Source organism: Bombus fervidus, chromosome 14, assembly GCF_041682495.2.
Source record: "Bombus fervidus isolate BK054 chromosome 14, iyBomFerv1, whole genome shotgun sequence".
Lineage (NCBI taxonomy): Eukaryota > Metazoa > Arthropoda > Insecta > Hymenoptera > Apidae > Bombus > Bombus fervidus.
In genome coordinates, this window is record NC_091530.1 from 3348853 (window position 1) to 3370601 (window position 21749).

General features: G+C 37.1%; 1 protein-coding gene across 11 annotated transcripts in view; it reads left to right on the forward strand.

The window, feature by feature from the left end:
- Nrm (neuromusculin) overlaps positions 1 to 21749 on the forward strand; it is a 427671-nt gene that overhangs the window by 44961 nt on the left and 360961 nt on the right. The window lies entirely within an intron of this gene.

The window sequence follows — 21749 nt, forward strand, 5'->3', positions numbered from 1 at the left end:
ATGGTTTTTCTCTATACGTATACGCGCGAGTAGAAAAGACTGTCGCATCAAGTTTAAAATAGATTTATAGAAATAATAGCCGTTCCAAAGGATTCTGTTTTTGAAGAACAACGACAGTTTTATTTCTTCCTCTTTCATATCCTCAAAAACCACAGGACACTAGTTAAATCAACAAAAAGAAAGTTTCCATCGAATAATTGAAAATTTCAACAATTTTCAAATATTCAATTTTGAAAAATTTCGAACATACAAATTGTTGAGCATTCGAACTTCCAAATATTTTAATTTCCAGATCTTTGAATTTTCAAATTCTTTGTTGCGCGATAACGTTGCATCTACGTATTTCCAACACACTTGATTCTTAATGGATTAATTTTCTACTTTGCGCTTTCCGTATCCTGAAAAATCGTTCCTAGTTCTGTCAGTTCTCCGACAAATCATTCGACACCAACCACGAAATACTTGCTTTATGCGTGTCACCAGGAGAATCATGTCTCACGCGGCATATTTTCGGCTATTTCCTCGTATTATTTCTGCTTAAAATCCTTGCCCTCGTAAATTTTGCATTATGCGAGCAGAGCTATGGACACGGTTTTCATTCCGTTCGCATATTAGCGCGATGTTCTCGCGCTTCAAGTGACTCGACGCTGTTTCGCTTCTAACGTTGCGCAGCTGCAGACACCTGACGATCGGTTCCACCAGTCCCAGTTATCCGATACGACGTTACTCGCTTCCATCGGCACATGTTCATGCAGCTATGAACGAACTTACGCGGGCATAAAGACATCATGACTGGAAAATGATTGTCTCAGCCATGGATCGGAACAGGAAGCAGTAAAAATGTAGTTTATGCGGACGTTACATCGCAGCGATATTGGTTTAACGGAGAAAGGATCCATTTCCGCGATTGTTTCTAACCGTATGGAACCTGACTGTGGAAATATCGTATGGGACATGCTTTTATCGTACACCTTGCTTCGTATATCGGGTCACTAAGATAGACACGAATTAAATAAGTTCTTGGTCGTTCGATAGATTCACGGGATTATTCTCTGTGACTGAGATATCCGAAATTTAAATAATACAGATAAATTTCATTTAGTTTTTCTACGTGAGTTTGTAAATTTGAATAGATGCAACATATATTGTTTAAATATTAAATCGTTTTGATCGCATATTTTCTAGGTACATTTTCATATATTATTTAATATCGAAAGACTTATGCTTGACACGTTCCGTTGACACATATTATTTTCTATAGATTCGAATGTTTATATAATGATGCTGATGTAACCAGTCGCATCTCGACTTTTATACGTTTCGATAAAACAACCGGTGGAACAGAAATTACTACGTAAAATGACATTTCCAATAAAGAGAGGACAGAAAAATCAGTCACAGTCAGGAACGTCGATCAGTCGCGTTTAAACGAACCACATTATCACTGAAGCAACGATTCGGTAGCGGAAAAAAGATATAAAACAGCAAATTGAACTGCAACGTCAGGTTTGTGGAATTTGATGTATCGCGAAAATATAAAAAGTGATTGGCGTTCGACGATGAACCAGAAATCGAGTAACGCGGAGTTCGATCACCGAATTCCCAGTCACACGGTCGATTTCTTCGAATAGTTTGGTATCTGGGATCGGCGTGTTTGAACGTCGAATGCCGTGGGTACCACGATGAGCGACCGTAATTTCGCATCGAGTTGTGAATTTTTCTCTTTTGTTCCGCCTTTACGTTGTCGCCGGACGAGTCGCGCGATCGAAGGCCTTTACAAAATTCGCGAAAACTCGGCTCCTCTGCAATTACTTTCTCTCCGAACGATTTACTTCTTAGGTATTATAGTATTTTAGGAAAAGGCGATAGAACGTTTATCTAATAATTTTTGTTTCGTTATTTTTTGTTCGCTTTGATCGGATTAAAATTATGTTTAAAGTTTAAAGTCAATCTTTCTCGAATTTAGGTAAAGTGTCTAATTTATTCTATCTTAAGCGCTGTAGACTAATAAAAAATGTAAAGTCGATAGAGTAACCACGCCAAACATGATCACGGTGATTCGAGAGACATTTCGCAACAAGAACACGAGAACAACTCGTACATCACGTAAAATGGCACCTAGAAAATTGTAAAATACAAATCGATAGAATTACGTTACGTATCAATTATTCATAGCCAGGTTTAACTAGGCTTACTATAATTAATTTGACATAAATCAGCGTTCTCGGTTCATTGTCACGAACGCGCGTTAGTGGGATTTATGTCGTCGCAAAACACGAAAACATGGACGGATCGCAGTGTACGAGATTTACAAGATTTCCCGTTTCGAAATGCTTCCTATAAAAAATCACCTGTATATTTAATAGTTGAAATTTAAAATATTATTCAGGAAATACATACACTTTGACAATTTTGACAATTAGTTTACAAAACAGCAATGCAAGTAGGTACTTACATATCGTTTTACTGTGTCGCGCTATCTAAAAATCCATTCATAGAGAACATTTTTCTTTACTTTTTCTCGTCGTAGAAACATGACCAAAAGCTTCCGCGTAGAAATATATACGTACGGGTAAGATATATCTCATTTACGGTCGCGTAAAAATACAGCTCCAGTGACACAATTATTTCAATTACTCTAAACGAGTGTTTCACAAAAACAGATCTCATTGCGAACGTACGAAGGTGAATATACGAAATTGATACGCGAGTAAAAATCAAGAGGAGATCTCTGTTATTCGCGAGGTTTTACTTTTTGTTTGCTCATCGTTGTCCGCAATGGTGGCTGTTTACTAGCTCGATTATGACTTGGGCCGCGTGCAGGTATTAAATGCAATTCCCTTCGCTTTCCCTGTAATGCGAGCTCGGCGCGAACACTTCCGCAAGGAAGCCGTGCAACGTATGTTTCGTACACCATCGAGCAACAATGCAATTTCAGTGTCGAAGTGGCGCAATTGCCGCAATTATTCCAGTCAACCGTCCTATTTTACACGAAATGGTACGAAAATGTCTCGTTCTGCCTGTGTCACGAGCCATTGTTGCCAAGAAAACCTGGAATTATTATATGAACAAATTTTTTCCCAAAGTGCTGTCGCTTTCCTTTCTTCCTCGTGCTTCGTATTCTTTATCAACATAAAATTAAACAAAAATCTAAAGTACCTTTTTTGATCTTAAAAACGTTGGTTTTCAAGAGATTCAGAATACAATTTCTCTGCAGTCTTTGGTTTAATATATTTATTTAACCGGGATTTATGTAATTTAGTAAATTATTAGAACATATCTTCGCGTATGATACTATTCCTATGTCTTAAAAATACTCAAAGTCACATAGAAAACGATTCTCTAGTCGCTTCAAGTCTCGTTCTGCCTGTGTCACGAGCCATTGTTGCCAAGAAAACCTGGAATCATTATGTGAAAAAATTTTTTCCCAAAGTGCTGTCGCTTTCCTTTCTTCCTCGTGCTTCGTATTCTTTATCAACATAAAATTAAACAAAAATCTAAAGTACCTTTTTTGATCTTAAAAACGTTGGTTTTCAAGAGATTCAGAATACAATTTCTCTGCAGTCTTTGGTTTAATATATTTATTTAACCGGGATTTATGTAATTTAGCAAATTATTAGAACATATCTTCGCGTATGATATTATTCCTATGTCTTAAAAATACTCAAAGTCACATAGAAAACGATTCTCTAGTCGCTTCAAGTCTCGTTCTGCCTGTGTCACGAGCCATTGTTGCCAAGAAAACCTGGAATTATTATGTGAAAAAATTTTTTCCCAAAGTGTTGTCGCTTTCCTTTCTTCCTCGTGCTTCGTATTCTTTATCAACATAAAATTAAACAAAAATCTAAAGTACCTTTTTTGACCTTAAAAACGTTGGTTTTCAAGAGATTCAGAATACAATTTCTCTGCAGTCTTTGGTTTAATATATTTATTTAACCGGGATTTATGTAATTTAGCAAATTATTAGAACATACCTTCGCGTATGATATTATTCCTATGTCTTAAAAATACTCAAAGCCACAGAGAAAACGATTCTCTAGTCGCTTCGATTATTATTTATTCCAAAAGAATCGCCTCTCGACCGAAGCACGTTTTCCATCGCAGCGATGGTACGATCGCGACTAGGCGAACTATTCTCGAGGCATACGCGGGAAGGACCAATCAGACGAAGTTAAACGTATAACCGAGTTTCCAATAGTGACCGATATGAGGTCAAATAACTTACGTTAGTTTAGATCTAGCCAAACTTCGTTATGGAAAGTTTGCCAACGTTCGTTCTACGCGAGAAAACAGACACAGCGAATGACGCGACTGAGAGAGAAAGAAGGAGACAAAGCGAGGAACAGAGAAGAGGAAAAGGAAAACAGCTAGGGAATCGAACGAATCGAGGGAAAAGGAGTCTGAATGTCTAGATTTCGAGATAAACATGACAAGGCGTATCAGAAATGATCGAGCACGCTCCATTCGATACTCTGTTTGCACTAATTTATTTGCTCCATCGACTTCATCACAGCCGACTTCCAAAGAGTATCGTGAAAAATAATAATATTCGAAACATTTCACGTTCGTTCGTTGAGATTCCAATAATTTTTATTTTCCTCTATTTTCTTCTTTGAAATTACGCTTGTGCTCGACGATACCTTTTAAACCAAGCAAGAGATTCGCAATGTCTCCCCTCGGATTATTCGTTGTTAATGTCGAGCGCGAATTATTGATGGTGACGTGCACGCATCGCGTGCTCCACCATTCGCGATTCATCGATTTTTATTTGTTAAGCGAAGCGCTAATAGCGATGGATCGAAAGCAAATAGAAAAATTGCTGGAACAGTAACGAACCAACAAGTGGATCTTCCGCTGCGCGTTTTGTTGCTTCGCGTTCAATCGATGGAACGGAATCGCTCATTCTAGAAAATCAAATTTAGACGAAGGGCTTCTGCGATTTTCTGATGTGAGCAGGGTTTCTCTTGTCGATTTATGTATCGTTTATTTGATTCATTGGTGAAATAAGTTAATAAACATTAGCTTAATAAATACCTATAATATATCGATAATACGAGAATATACAATCGCGTTGAATTTTCAATATTACGAATACAGTTATGGATAGAATTGTATTAAAAATAGAAATCAGAATTCGTATGTAGGTATATCTACAGATTCTGCGCATATATAATTACAAGTTCGAAATTACACACTCAAGTAAAATATTATTAACCTTCTCATCAAATTGTTAAGCGGTTATATATTTGATATTACTTTGGGTTATCGTCTAATATTTAAAACACATGAAATAAAACTACCAACTTACTTAACAAATAATTCCATCGACCATTAGAATGTATACTGAATTATTTTCGCGAGTCATTCGTAACATCAATAACTTCATTCTTTCATTTCTCCCCTTTACAAAGGATAATTTGCATGCACGTTAACATATAATATATCTTGCAGATTAGAAAAAGCATCGAGTGAAATCCTTTACCGACATCGTTTTTCATTTGTGTAAATTTTCATTTTCTCTCTTCTCCTCGCCCCTCAACAGCGATCTTTATTTGTTACAATCATGATTCATGCTCGCAGTAAATTTTTAAATAGAAAATAACGAGTTTATTTTTCCTCTAGCTAGGACTAGGTATCGCGTGTGTTAGCCAGAGGTTAACTACAATTTTGCATGTATTCGGTACACGCACATTCGCCCCTTATAATCTCTAAAGTGCATCAGGACGATATATTGTTTTAGGCGAGGACAGGGTCGCACGACGGCAGCGCAACCTTAAATGTAGCGTAGATCAGAACTCGGTGTATGGGATAGGAACAAATTCCTGGAATTCCTATTAAAATAGCTGGAAACTTCAAATGAAATTGCTTTCGTCACGTTGCCCTGTTCGAAATTTATTAGCCTCCCGCGAAGTACTTACGCGTTGTTTGTTTTGCGAACCGTGTCACGAGTACGTGCGTGCTCGCCCTAGATATCCTTCTGTTATTTTTTGACAATCGTTTGGCGATAAAATAATTATATCGATTATTAGATCTGGCCAGATCGTTGGTAATTTATTCAGAATTTTTATTTTATATAAAGCCTTATTCTTCCTACGTTACTTTGTTTTTTTATAGATTTTATTATAGCGTTTAATAGCTTTTGCTAGAAAGAAAGAATGAGAAATGGACGAAACTTGGTCGACGTCCAAGAAGAAACATTCTTTCACGGTATAATTTTACACGATTTTAAAAGGAATTAGATAGTAATTGATTAACGGGAGAGTTGCCACGAATATTCAGTTAAATGCAAAGATACGATCGTGCCTGTAATTCATTCGATTGTCTGTTCAGGTTTCGTTTTCTTCAGGTGCTAATCTATTAAAGCAATAATCATATCCAAAATATGTATAAAATTTTTGATAGAAATCACTTTGATAATAATTTCTTGGAGAATTATTAAATTACTGGACTCTGAATTAGTATTAAACTTTGCACTACAACTTCTTCGATTATATTAGGTTGTCATACAGTGCGTACAAACGTGAAACCAAGTCTGTAAAATGTCGCGGTGTTTATCTCAACAGAAAGATATGGATCGCACGTAATACGACGAAATAATATAAAACAAAAAACGTTGTGCGTCTGTTATTTCCTCATGAAACGAAAGAAACTTTCCGGACAACCTAATACCAATACCAACTCTTCAAATTAATTTTTACTCGTACACGAGCAAATACAATTCGTTTATCCAACCAACTAATTGTCAAATAAGCATTTCGATTCTAGAAGAATTGCTCGATGGTCCCCTCGTATCGCTGTATCGTGTTTTATAATCAAACGAGAACCGAGTAAGAGTACAGCGAAACGCGATAATAGATACAGATGCTGTCCTCGAGCGAACAAAACGAGAAGAGATATCCTGGTCTATTCGGCTTGTGACAAAAGAGAGGAAACGGTCCTGGTTTATATTTGAACCGTTCTCGCAGAATAAGCTTCTTCATCATCGATAAAAGTAAGTTGATAAGAATCATCGAGCAGATCAGACCCGATATCCGTTTTTCCTGGCTCACCGTCTTGTTCTTATCAGCCGGAATGACCGGTGATGGTCGCCGATGGCCAATAACTTTCGGCGAATATAGGAAATCGATGAACACCGATGAGAGCGTGGATCCTCGACAAAACACAGAAACTCGATTCGCCAGCGAATTTGTTGAGGTTTAATAATCGTCTTTTGTGGTAAGTCGTCTCGAGTTTCGCGAACGTAACAAAGACGAGATCGATGCACGATGGAGATCATTGGGCTAATTAGAAAAAATAGTAAAACTATTTGGGTAGAAAGAAGACTCTTTCGAGCGAATATTACATATAGATATGTTAGATATATTTAGTAACCGGTTATGCGAAAGCATACGCGACCTATGACGGTTATCGACGGTAATCAGTGATTATTTAATCAGACGTGAATTTAGAAACTGAACGTTTCGTAAAATTGAGACGAAAAGGTTACCAGGCCAATCTGTTTCAAGAAATTCGCGAAACGAGACGCGCGATTATGGAAGTAAAGTTTGAAGATATACGTTTAAATATATTTAACTCGTTTATTACCGTCGAGCAGGTTCTATTTATATGGCAATTCGATCTTGAACCTTCTTAACAAACTTAATAAAAATGATCTTAAATTTAAAAAATGAAGTATTTAGTCCGAAATTGTAGTAAAGTGTAAAACTATGAAAGCGCTACATCGATTCGTGTAAGTTGAAATTTACAATAGCAATTTACAATTTACCATAACAGGATGAAAGATATTAGATGCATTTAAACATATAACAGAATTAGTCGGTTATTTATGAAATTGCAAATATATTTTTCAACTTATTTCTCTGAACGATTGATCATTTACCAACTCTGATTCAAATCATCCTGCGACCTACGAATTCGGATTTTCCTTGTGCACTAAGACAAATGGAAAATGAACTTGCACGTCAAGAGATCAATTGCCAGCTAAATTCAGTATCTATCGATCGCTCGATAAAATCATTCTCGAATACGTGTAACAAAAATTCTAATTAATATTCTCGAAACGAAGGGACCAGCCAATCAAGTTTCTAGGAGATCAAAACTCTAGAATCAGATCGTTCGAATAACCGCGAGAACGAACATGCTTTTAATGATTCCTCATTGTTCTTTGGATCCACGCAAAAACTTGGCTTCTAATTCCAGGGGAAAATAAAACTGCTTTCGATCAGGAACATCGCGTTTCGAATTTCGGTTGTTGCGCAGCCCGTTCGACCTACCCGTTTGTTTGTCGGGTCTGCGCTTCGTAGCCGTCCGTCATTCGATTATTTCAAGATTTAAATGAAACTAACGTTGTCACTGGCGCGTCCAAGCGCGGGGAACATTGCTGAGCGAAACGTACGGACGTTGAACCAGGGAAAAATTCGTTGCCATTCTGCCGCGTGAAATTCGATCAGTTCACGTTCTAACAAATTTTCGTTTCGCCCGACGATTCGTTTTTTTCCTTCCGACGATGTTGATCGGTGCTGAGCGATAGATGTCGTTAATTTAAACATGAGATAGAAACCAAATGCGATAGAATCGAAAATGCATTCATAAATGACACGGCACGGAGAGAATAGAATCAGTTAACTGTGAATATTTATGCAAAATATATTTATGAATACGACGTGATATTATATCTCTTCGTGGCTTGAGTATGACTCTAAGAAATTGGAAATTAACTTGTGTCTATTTGAATCAACGAAGATTGCATGCATATTGTTTGGAAGTAAATACGAAATTACTTAGATTCTTATCTTAAACGTAGGCTAACGTGGTTTTCTATTTTACAATTTTTCATAAGATTATCAATTGCGAATGTGTTAATTAATTTAAAAAGGTTGCTAAAACTTAGTTTATCGTTACTTTGCTCCGTAACGATATGGGGGAGAGGTTGGTAATAAAGCGACATATTCTCGCGAATTTTCGTGCCAGCTTAGTCTGGTGGAAAGCTTTCTTTTTTTATGGAGAAGAAAGATGTTCGAAGGAAATGAGCGATAAAAGTTTTAGGTCGAAACGTATAGAAACGATAAAACCGTGAAGGACGTAAAATCGAAAGGAACGATGGAAGATTGAAGGAAGAATTGTTGGTAGACAGTTGTAGGGGTTGAACGTTTCCTTTTCGATTCCTTTTAACGTGATATCGCACGATGTCGATACGTTGTCCAATCCAGTGACATCGTGATCTTTTCTGACAGGGTTCAGATCGATTTAGGTTACATTAAAGGAAAGAGCATTAAGGTTCTATGTGTTTTACGGAAATAAAGATTCGTATTTCTGTGTGCAATGACGTTAAACTGAACTTTGTGTAATTATCAATACATGTAATAGATATTCGACGAAATTAATTCGTTGGACAAATTCTATTATCAAGCGGTAAATAGAAATAAAATGGCAATTTGCTTGAAAAATTACGAATTGATATTAATTACTCCTTTATACAAAATAACTTCAAAGATTCAAGTTGAACACCGCAATTATTAAAATTTTGTCTGATTAATTTTAACTAATAATCCATAACGATGATTGACGCGGTTCTAAGTAATCGATCTAAAATAATACAAGAGCATAAGCGAGATCGGCGATACAGTCTTCTCTATTGAATCTTTACAGAGTAGTCTTTTCACCGTATCAAGTCACGATATTCTAACACGCGTACATATGGATGAAAATTCTGTGAACGCCGTGAGATCCGGTTCTGATAAAAGCACGCCGAAAGTTGAACGGTTCGCGGAGTAACAATTCTCGTAGCGGTCTCTCTCCGGGCGGAATTCGAAATCGAAACGGAATCCATCACGTTGTCCGAGCTCGTCGGCGAGGGTTGAAGTCGAAGCGTTCGCCTCGAAGCGACTATCAAAACGTGGCACACGAACAGAGACACGGTAATTCCATCGGTACCGTTCCAATATCACAGATGATCTTCAGCATGACGAGTCGGCAGACAGCGTTCATCAGCTTCGAAAGATCGTTCTCGACCGCGGAATTTCCACGTTGATAAAAATGACCCCGCTGCGCCGCACCGGCCTGACTTACCAGGAAATTGGACGCCCAGCTTTCGAACCTGCAGCAATTTTCGAACAGATAGACGACGATCGTTTCAAGTCCAAGTCGAAAAATAAATTGTGCCGCGTCGAATTTTCAATTTTAATGAAAATCGATAGTCGGAAAGAGGAGGAATCTTTTTGTGCATGATATGTAGAAACGGTAAATGGTATAAGAATTAGTGGACCATAAGTATTAGAATCTCTATCGATATTTGGTATACGTTGAATGTATTTCACTTTGTAATGTGAGACGTTAAATGGAAAAGACTTGTATTATACCGATATATAACTAACAAATAAAATCTCTACAATATCGAAGTCTTCGTAATCGTGATCTTGCAGCTTCTTATTTCGAGCGTAAAGAATGAATTATAGTTGATTTTGAGGGAATGGCAGGAGGAATAGAGGAAAGCCTAGGTTGTTGCAGAAGTTCGCTATGGATAATTTCTGGTAATTTGAAACAGAAGTGAGACGAGAACGAGTACTGTACGACCGCAAGCAGCACTTATTCCGACAGCGACAGCAGGTGGTAACTGCTTCGTCTGCAACTGGACCGCAAACGATGCAAATTCCATCTATAGTTGCACGTAGTTCGACCTCAATTGGCAGACTTCGCCGGGAGAAATCCAATTTTTGTGTTTTGAATTTTGATATCATGAAAATGTCAGAGTACATAACTCGTCGATATAATTTTAATCCAATATCATTTTTCGAACGATAATTGAGCCAATCGATTCTATGAACTAGAAAGCAGAAATAAGCGATACTGTTGCGAACATTATTTTTTAAATCTACCTCGGAATTTGCTATTATTTATGTAATCTTTTTATGATAAATAAAGTCATGGAACTAAGTACATAATTTGTCTTTCTTTTTTTAGTTGAACATTAATTGTGTGATTATTTAATGAAATTGAGAAATTGGCGAAAGATAGTGTTGATCAGCTTGGTTTTCGAGACGCGATAATTGATGACGATAATTAATGTAACCATCAAAATTAAAATATATTAAATGTCGTAAGATCCCTGCAGGGAAAGTTCTTTATCTTAAGCTTAATAGCCTGTTTAATACAGGTCGGTTTCTTACGAAGCTTTCCACTCATTAAATTAATAATTCATGACTCTTGCTCGCTTAATATTATAAACACAATATTCATCACATAATTTATACATTAATTTAATTCACATACTAAAGCTACTTACTTTACAGGCTTGTTACCCTTCTCCTAACGACTCTGTAGTAGAGGATTTTAAACAAAGAATTATCCTTTCTACCTTAGATCCGTACTAATTAAGTTGCAGACGCACGCAGTAATAAAGAGGCGAAAAGCTGTATAGCTTCCTTCTTTGTTGAGTTTGAAAACTTACACATAATTACATTACACCATGCATATTATACTATGAGATATACCAAGCGTTATTCCCACGACGATAATGATAAACTCTAAACACAAGTAATTATATATTGTAAGGAAAATTTTAAAAAGCAATTTCTTCTTTTAATTTGAAGCTTTCGCGATGTTTGCTAGATAATTCTAATCTTTACTAGGTATTCTGTATTATCTTTAGATCTGCCCGGATCGAAGTGGATTAAAATGTTCGTGAAGCAAAGCACGACACACTATCGTAAACGATCGTTCTTTCGTATCTCTTAATTTATGAAATCGATCAATATGGCATGCAAACGACCGATATATGGAAGATCGGTTGTATCATCAACGGTTGTCGAACAGCGAGAGATCTAAATATCCTTGCGTTCGTTTGGAAAGCTACGTTTGAATCGAAGCCACATATGTAACCCTCGTTTTACGCGAGGAAGTTCAGGCCTCGAGCTAGATTCTTAGTCGGTTGAGACTCAAGACACGAACTCAATTCTGAATCGCTCGGGGCACTCCGCCCACTTAGGAACAACGCCGCTTCTCGCTTACCCTCTTCACCCTGTTCGCTTCCTCTCGACCCCTCTGTGGGTGTGTTGATAGGGATAGGGGTAAATGGGTGCGGGTGCGCACCACCCTCGACGCGGTGTAAGCTATCGGTTTAGCGTGGTTCGAATTAGGTCCACGTAGAAGACTTGTTACGTCGTTACCTTCAGTTCCACCGATACCCCTTATAACAGCGTATCCTTTTTCGAGCTCTAGCGTGATTCCCTCTCTTTTCCATCGCCCTTTCTATTTTCTTTCACCTCTTTGCTCGCTTCTTTTTTCTTCGTTTCTTTCTCTTCGCTCTGGTTCGTATTCCCGCGACTAGCTGGTTTTCGCTTATAGAAACTGAAGTTTTTCGCTGACGGGCTTTCCAATGTGTATACGTGTGTGTTAGGACGACTGGAAACGGGCGAGACTCGTTGAAATTTTAACACCGCAACAGCCTCCAACCGGTATGAAACCAAAGTCTTTCCCTTTTCCGCGTTGAGCGGACGCACGGCTGCAATTCGATAGGGAAGATTTCCCGTGGACTGGGCCAAGTTTCTTGGATACAACTTGGTAATCTTAAGAGTTTCCCTCTTTCCCTCTGTATCTTAGCCTTCTTCCTTTCCTTCTCTTTTTCGTAATTTCTGAAGCGTAGTTCGTGAAGCGTAATTTTTTAAATGTTTTTTAATTTTTTTAGTTTTCGTGACACGATTGGGATATAAATGAAAGACTGAAAATCATCCTGCTGTTTCTATAAACTATTAGATTGTCCGAAAAATTTCTTTCGGTTTATGAGGAAATAACAGACGCACAACGCTTTTTGTTTTATATTATTTCGTCGAATTACGTACGATTCATTTTATTCTGTCGAGATAAACACCGCCACATTTCACAGACTTGGTTTCACGTTTGTACGAAGGTGCACTGTTGTAAAAAACACGTTTGCGGAAGAAGGACACATTTCGGACAACCTAATAATATCCTAGAATTCGGTATTAGAAAAAATTCATTATGTTTTCTCAAGTAGAAGCAGAGAGTAAGGAAAAAATTACATTTCTTTTCTGAAAGCTTAAATACGCGATTAAATACAAATTCTCAATGTCTTGACTTACGTCATATTGTCATTTTCAGTCCACCAGTCGATGGTATAATTGCAATCGGATTGGGAAAATGTAGGAACGGTAGTGGAAAAGTAAAGTGCTTGATTCTTAATTATTAGAGGCTAGTTTTTTGTTTTATTGGTTTATTTATGGAGTTTTTGTTTCTGTACATCGAATCTTCGACGTGCGGATGAAATTAATAGCTTCGCAACAATTATTAATTTGACTCGAAACTGGCTTGAAGTTCTAAGCCATAGGTATAAGTCACGCAGAAATTAAATTACTCGATTCGAGTTAATCAATTTGGTTTTCGACAACGAGAAGCTCGCGTAGTTTTAATTAAACTGCAATTTTTTTTAAAGAAAGTGATTTTTTACTCTATATTTTCATTGTATGTATATTTCCATTGTATTAGGTTGTCCGAAAAGTTTCTTTCGTTGTGTGAGGAAATAATAGACGCACAACGTTTTTTGTTTTATATTATTTCGTCGAATTACGTACGATTCATTTTATTCTGTCGAGATAAACACCGCGATATTTCACAGACTTGGTTTCACGTTTGTACGAAGGAGCACTGTTGTAAAAAGCACGTTTGCGAAAGAAAGACACTTTCCGGAGAACCTAATATGTATGTAAATATTACGCATCAATCGATTAATAGTATATTTTTTTCGTTCTGTTTCAGGTGAGATATTCCTCCTACTTACCTACGACGCCTAACATTAAAGCAGAGACAAGGTACAGAATACACGTGGCATGCAATGCTGTTTCGTGCTCACGTTTTGGGGGCCACCTGACCCTCTTACAATTTTCGTGTCACATGCGACCTTATCGATTCAGTATAGTACTTACTGATTTAAATTTAAAGTAAAGCCTCGTATTATGAAATTATGAATAAAATATAGAACAGGATGCCGTATAATCGCAGCGAAGCATAGAATTCTATATTTCTACAATACTTCAGAAAGCATTGCAATGATATCTTTCGACTATCAACTATCAATTATCAAAATGATAAATTACCGTATAACGATAGTTAAAGATTCGTTTAATTAGTTTCAAATAAAATTGCAATTTCAAATATCTGAAACATACAGATGTGAACTTTGAACCTTTTCGAATGTTCATCTTTGTACTCTCAAGTCAATTATTAATTATACATTACCAAGTACAAGCAGTGTAAGTCAGAAACTCGCAACATAATTTATCGATAACCCAAATAGGCAAATTACGTCCAACGAAAAGAGCGGAAGGATCACCAAAATCTTACTTTTCTCGATAAATTACTTACATTATATCGTTTAATAACGTAATTTGTATTTAATATACGATAGAATCCCGCTTAATTGAACCTGTCGCGCGACGGATATTTACGTCCTTAATACGTACATACTTGCGATTTTTCGTTCATATAATAGTAGTTCGCGTTTAGAAAAATGAATTCGACGACCAGAAGTTTATTTAATCGAGCATTACATAAGGTTTTGTTTGAATAAATGGAGCGCGTTCAAACGGACTAATTACAATCGTCGCGATGTTATAAATTCTTTTTCGAGGCTGGTATTTTGGAACGTGAAAAACGAAGTGCCATTTAATGTCACGTCCATCTTGTCCTTGGTCAATGATTAAGGAAGAGCGGAAACGTTAAAATTGAACGTCAAAAACAAATTATAATCGGTTATTGACAGGTATGATATATTACGTCTAAGAAGAATGTTCAATTATATTTCATAAAGGTAATTGTAGGAATAAAATAATAAAATTAATAAATAATACGCTCGAAGTAACATCTTGTTCAGCGTTGCAAACCAAAGTACCTGAAATATTAGCGTCAGATAATTTCTGTTGCTTTATTGGAGCAAATTTAGCGTACCTTAGAGACAAATTACATTCTGTTCTCATTGCGTGTACCTGACGATACGCGAATGGCAAAGTTCAAAGTCATTGATTTTGAAGTTCTGTCGGAGTTGGAATGTCTAGATGATTGTCCACCTTTCCAGGCAACTTGTTAAATCAATTAGTCGAAAGTTTAGTACCATACAGTTTGTAATTAACTGCTATTGTCTGGGTGGTAGGTCAATTAGCGTAGAGAAAGTCGTTAATTGTCTTTTAGCGTGCGTAGTGCCTTTTCAATCTACGTTTCAGCTACCCGTTTCATCTATTTTATACAAGCTAGTCTTGTAAACACTCAAACACTCGAACTCTAACCCTTGAAAATTAGATTTATACGTAGTATTACTACGTACCAAACTATCCTATCGATTTACTATAGTTTACATATTTCCTGTTTTTGTTTGAAAATTCAAACTATTCCTCCATTGAACATTCTATTTGCTCGTTCGGAAAATTCTCGGTATATTTGCCGGTCGACTTAAAATCATTTATTATGTTCTTAAATAATATTCCTCCCAATTGGATATCAAATGCGTCGTGTAAAGAGAAAAACATAGTGTTGTTGATTTTCAACGAGTGAATAATTCTCTAAGTAGATCTTAAGTTTCGGCAAGAAGTAAAAGATTAATCATCGAGAATATATCGCATTTAATTGATCCTCTGACTTTTATAAAAACTTTTTTTCATGACTAAAAGCTGAATATTCCCGAAACCTGAAGAAGCTGCTGCAGAAAATTTCAAATGGAGAAATTCATCGTTAAAAAAGACAAGTTTTTCGAAGAAGCAATTATGAAGTTGCTTTATAAATAACGAAAGTTATCGAATACAATACGTTCGGTCCTAAACTTGACCACAAATTTCCCGAATAACCCAGTACATTCGCAATACATTGGCAATATATTCTAGTACTAAATTAGAAATAATCGCTCAATTTATAGGAAAAGTTAGTTACCTTATCTTTGTTCGTTATAACCGAAATATCGTAGGAACGCGCGAATCAGTCGGGCGCAATTAGCCTGGATAGGATAAAATTGGAATGCTCGTGTTTTTCTATTCAATTCTAGTTACTCGTTGAACCGGTAACTCTTATCGTTCTTTATTGCGTCCTATCTCCTCGTTAATTTCCATATTAACGTACTTCTCTCGCCCGTTAATTGCCGCATTCGAATATCACACAGCTAATTAGTAAACTTTAAATGGTGCTGACGATTTAATGAACTATAAATTTTTAACTTTCCACGCGTGTTCGTACCGGCGAATATAGATTTCAGGTTGAACGCGGCATTAATGCAATTAATGCAAGCAGTATTCGCTGGTGTCGCATTCTGCTAAAAATAAACCGTGCGCATCTTTTTTTCTTTTCCTCCTTTCCTATTTTTTTCGGAGCCTTTTGTTTTATCTCGGTTAAAATTAAACGAACCGCTCGTTCGTCGTTTCTACGACGAGAGTATTCAGTCTGCTGAGTAATTAGTTCCTTAAGATTCCCTCTATTTTATACCGAGAGAATGAAGAGACTCGGCTTAATTGAAAGTTGCGATGATTGATGGACGTCCAAACGATTTTTAGAGAGAACTTTTCGCCACTTGCCTTACGTGGTTGCATCAAAAAATCGTCCGAGAAGCCATTCTTTATGTTCGAAGAAGATGCAACATGTACTGGGCTAGAAAGTTTGTTGTCGAAGTTTCAAAAAGTTTTTTAATAAATTCGATACATATTGTTTCTGCGGACCATTTCCGTTCGTATTATAAACGATAAGAAAATATAATAAGTTTCAAATTTGATCATCACGCCAATACCGTTCGAATAAAAACCGATGTTACGCGTAGCTTCTACGCTGCCTTGAGATTTAATTATTACGTCGGAAAATTTTTGTTTAGATTTAAACACATAAACGAGGAATAATTCTTTTACTAAATGGCTACATACCCCTACCCATGTACCTACGTGCAAAATAATTGTCACCGTTTTAACGCGATGCGGATAGGTTTCCTAATTATAACGTGACGCGTTATCACACGTTACACGATAGCATGTGATCTCACCTGATGTTATATTAACGCGCCTCGACCTTCACCGCTTCGATTCTCTTTCACTTCTAACAATCGACCGATACCGTCACGAAAATCCGGTTGTTGATCGGTAAATACACGCTGCAAATTCAACGAAAGCATCTAATTAACGCGTCGGCTAGCCGATAGAATCGACAGAATCCTGACAACAAAAAGATCCCTTTCGAAAGACTAAGATCAAAGATCACGCGATAAAGGGAGTGGGTGGACAATGAGAGAACGAAGGCAACGGCGAAAGAAAATGCTCGAATCCCTTCCAAGTATCAATACGTTAGGAATTTATGTTCCACGCCCTCCGTCCTATTCGTATCCCCAGCGAGAACAGTAGGGAACATTGACCAGCTACGAGGTACGGTGGCGCAATCAGTAGTAGTAGGAATAGGGTGGCCGGCCACTCATCTTCACATTTCACCGACAGAAGCGGTTATCCAGCCTTTCAAGTTTCGAAGCCAGTCGTTTCGCTCGTTATAGCCAAATCTCGCCAGCGCGATATATTCGAGTCTGTCGCTGGTAATTTATCGTGTTGCGGTGGAAGGGTTGGTACGAGGGTGGTTAATTGATTCGCGTTGAGACGAGAGAAAAATGAGAAGGGAATTATCGATCGCGTCGTTGTCCCACACGAAAAACATCTTCGACGTCCAATTTTCTTGCAATTTCTAATTTGCTACTTGTTAGTGTTACGCTAGAGATTAGGTCCTCGGAAAGGATACCAATTTTTTTATTTTAACAAACAAGGTAAGAAAGGTAACATCCCTGATCTGTTTAATTATTTATTGATATTTTTAGTCTATTTCACATATTTCTACACATTTACTTTGCTCAATTTCTTTCTTGTATTCTATTTATAAAAAAGTGTAAACTCAGTGCCCAGTTGTTCCTTTGGAGCGCCGGTATACCGACACATAATTCGCAGGATCGACGAAACACCGTTGAATTTTTCAAAACGAATGATGCTTGCTGTAAATTTTCGCAAATTTATTCCGCGAAATAACAGGTTTTCAGTTGTTGGCAATGTCTGATCCGGGTTTTTCTATCCCGGTTGAATATTCTCGTCGACGAGATTCGAGTGTCTTGACGGTATTTCAGAGCGTTGAATTTTGGAAGGTTCGAGAGTGTGCTTGGACGTACAGGTTTGAAACAGCGAATCCAGTCGGGTGGAGTCGCGTCATGTATATATGTGTATGTTTTTCCCCAACGAAGTCTTCTCTTTTTTCCGCGTACGTTGTTCCATTTCGGCTGCAAATGTTATATTCCCCGTGCGTGCGTGGGCGCGCGCAAATTTAAATACCGCATACATACATACTGGCGGCGAGCGTGTGCATCCATATGTAAATAAACAGACGAGTTTCGTTTCGACGTATGACGCGTCTCGTGGCACGACACGATTGCTACAATTGTCGTGAAAACTGTTCCGTGTAAATAACAGCGAACGATACCTACGTATACGTAGAATGCGCGCGCCTACGCTACGTTTACCCATTTTTTTTTTTCTTTCTTCCCCTTTCTTTTTTTTTTTTTTTTTTTAATACTCGTGCAACGCGTCATTCCCGAACTGCCACACGTGCAAACTGCCATCGCGATAAATTGGATTTCGGATCGATTTAGATTGAATCATATTAGTTAGTGGAAGTTACAGCGTGCCGTTCACCTGCGAATTAATACCGTGACAGTTTGAAATTGAAACGCGCGTGCTAGTTGAGTCGAACTGCATTCGTTTTTCGACGATCGTGGAAGAGTTTTTGCGAGGGAAAATTAGATCGATGGAAAATGATGGTATTTATTTCATCGTTGTCCACGACTCGTTGTTCGTTCCGATAGAATCGAATGGCTGGTTTGTCCCACAATTAACTGCTCGATTCAAATTTTTTTGTTTGCGAGATGGCAAGCGGTGGTATTTATTACATCGTTTAAACAATTTTCATCGTCGTCGATGACTTTTCAGTCGGTCCGATGGAATTGAATGGTTCGTTATTAATTTGATATTATTTTGGGATCGCTATAAACATGAAATATTTCTTGCGTTTAAACCTGTTACGCCCTGTGATTTTTTACAATCCAATAACATTTTTCCGCCATTAAGAAATTTCTTTAGACCGATGAAACTTTGAGAGAATCGTTGTTAGTATTGATTTCGCGTTTCAATTTTTTCCAAAGCGTTAACAGCTTTCTTGTTGAAGAGAAAGTGAAATTGATCTCTGTAAATCGAAAGATCCTAGCAAGATTAAATTATTTCGAAACAAAGAAATACATTTATAAGGTATAAGGTAGTTTGGGCCAATATTTTATGTCCAGTTCAAATTGCGAACTTTCGAGCTTCTTAGAAACCGATTCGCAGAATCTTGAAATCTCTTCAGTTGAAATTCATTGATTTTTTGTTGGCAAACTTTGAAAATACTACATTCCCAAAGTTCAGCTAAATCATTATATACGTGAATACGTTTTTGCATTCGTCAAACCTTATTGTCTTACTAGATATTATACTCAAAAGAATTATTCGTCTATTATTATGGATGTAGCTAAGGAAATAAAACCTAAACGGGGATTTGTTTCACCTGTTACCTTTATTAATATAAATTAATTTCAAATAAATTAACTTCGATCTTAGATACGTTATACGTTAATTGATATATTTAAAATTAATTTCTTTTTAACGTTTTTACGTACTGTGTACATTTCATATATTTTTGCATTTTCAATGTTTCCCATAAAAGCCACCATGATTAATTAAATGTCACAATTTCGAAAAGTACAGAGATTCTTCTAAAGATCTCTCAGGATGAAACCGATCGATGAAGAAGGTAGAATCGCAGGGATCGTTCAATTTGAACGGAAATCGAGTTGCCGTAACGTTCCTCCAAAGGTTCTTAGCCGAACGTGAACCGAACAGTTCCCTGGAATCGGATTGTTCCTAGTGCAAAGCGATTCATTTGCCCTTAAGTATGTTAGCAACGTCTTTCCTGCTGTGAATCTCTCCTTGTTTACGATTCTGCTCCTTCGGGCTTGTAGATAAAGAAAATAGTTGAGCAGAGGAGCGCAGGGTTGTTTCACAGGAAGATTGCGGAGGTAATTTGCAAAGTTTCTAACGTGAGGAAACGCTGAATCAGGTGGAGGGAAGAGGTAGAAACACACGGGGATAATTATAGATTAATATGCGACACGGGAGAAGCATCGGGATCAGCGCGGTGTTTCTATCGGTTGTTTAAGCAGTTAGAACATCACGGAATACATTATTTTCACTGACAAATTTAAAAACAATGCTCGATAAATCGCATATCGATTTATATCCGAAGTTTTCCACTTCGTACTTTTACCGAACGAAGAGAAGATATATATTTATTTTATGTTATATTTTTCAAATTATTTATAATCGTATTTCATTCAAAATTCGTATGCTCTCTTTAGGTCTCTATTAATTTTTACAAGCAACGTGCTCCGTTTCGAATAGAATCGATTGCCTCGAAACTGTTTACTACATTTCCTATTTCCAAAGTTCTTTTATTGTTTCGGAATTTTCTATATCAGAGTCTTTCGTTGATTTTTTACCATTAGAATTCCTTTTCGATGTTACACGCTGTTTCGTGCCACTGTTGGAATTCCTCTCTCGATACCCTTATGTTTCTTGTTATTGTTGTAATCCCTCTTCCTTTGAAAGATAGGTTCTTCCTTTGTAAGAATTCCCCCTAGAGAATTTTCCTTGCGGCAGGATTGCTTTTCTGAATGTGGAAATTCTTCTAAGACCCAATTTCATTACGGTAGAGTATGTTCTAGTATAGAGCTGCAGAAAGGAAGACCTTGGGTGATAAATTATTTTCTACAACCGATCTGAATTGAACACCATGCACGGAAGTAATTGGGAGGAGAATCTCACAAATGTACACATATTAGACAGTCAGGTTAGTTAGACAATCGCCAGGAATTATTTTCCAGACTGAGACCAGAAGATCGATCACAGAACATAGTTGCCAGCATTAGATCAGAAAAACGTAGGAATTAAAGATATAGGAATTAACCGACGAGATACGTTGCGACGTTGTTCGTGCAACGTGTTCAACGAGATACCTTGCCATCTGATACTGTTCATGCAAATATTCATTTCATACGAGAGAAAAATAAATGGTTGTTTTCGACAGTAGATCACCATTTAATGGAATTTGTCAAGGGGCAAACAGTTGGTATAATTGGAATTCATATCGTCGATATTCGCCATTGTCTACTATTTTTCGTTCAAATGACGGGAGTTCATGTTCACATAAATAAATATAACGACCGAACGTTTAGTTAATGGTATTAACCAGAAGCATTAAATAAAATTTCGTTCGGATAAACGCAGGACAGATACGAAAATCCTGCTATATATAATGTTTGTGGATTTTAACGTCCTCAGGGAAAATGGAATTACGAGACGATTTCAAAATCAAATAAAAATCAAATTAAATATACGTATATACGCGTCTCTTAAATATACATTACCTCGAACATATTAAAAATATTTTTAAACACACAATTCCAAAGTGTAATAGAAATAACCATCGATACAACGTGTCGCAGAACACATGCGATAGGAATAAGGAAGTTTTCTGTGACAACTGTACAAATACGCTCGTGAGTCGGTATATATGCTATATCCCTTCTTCATTAAACAAGAAAACTCTCCATCCTGTATCTCTCTTTTTTTTTTATCATTTTACGTCCCGTTAACTGC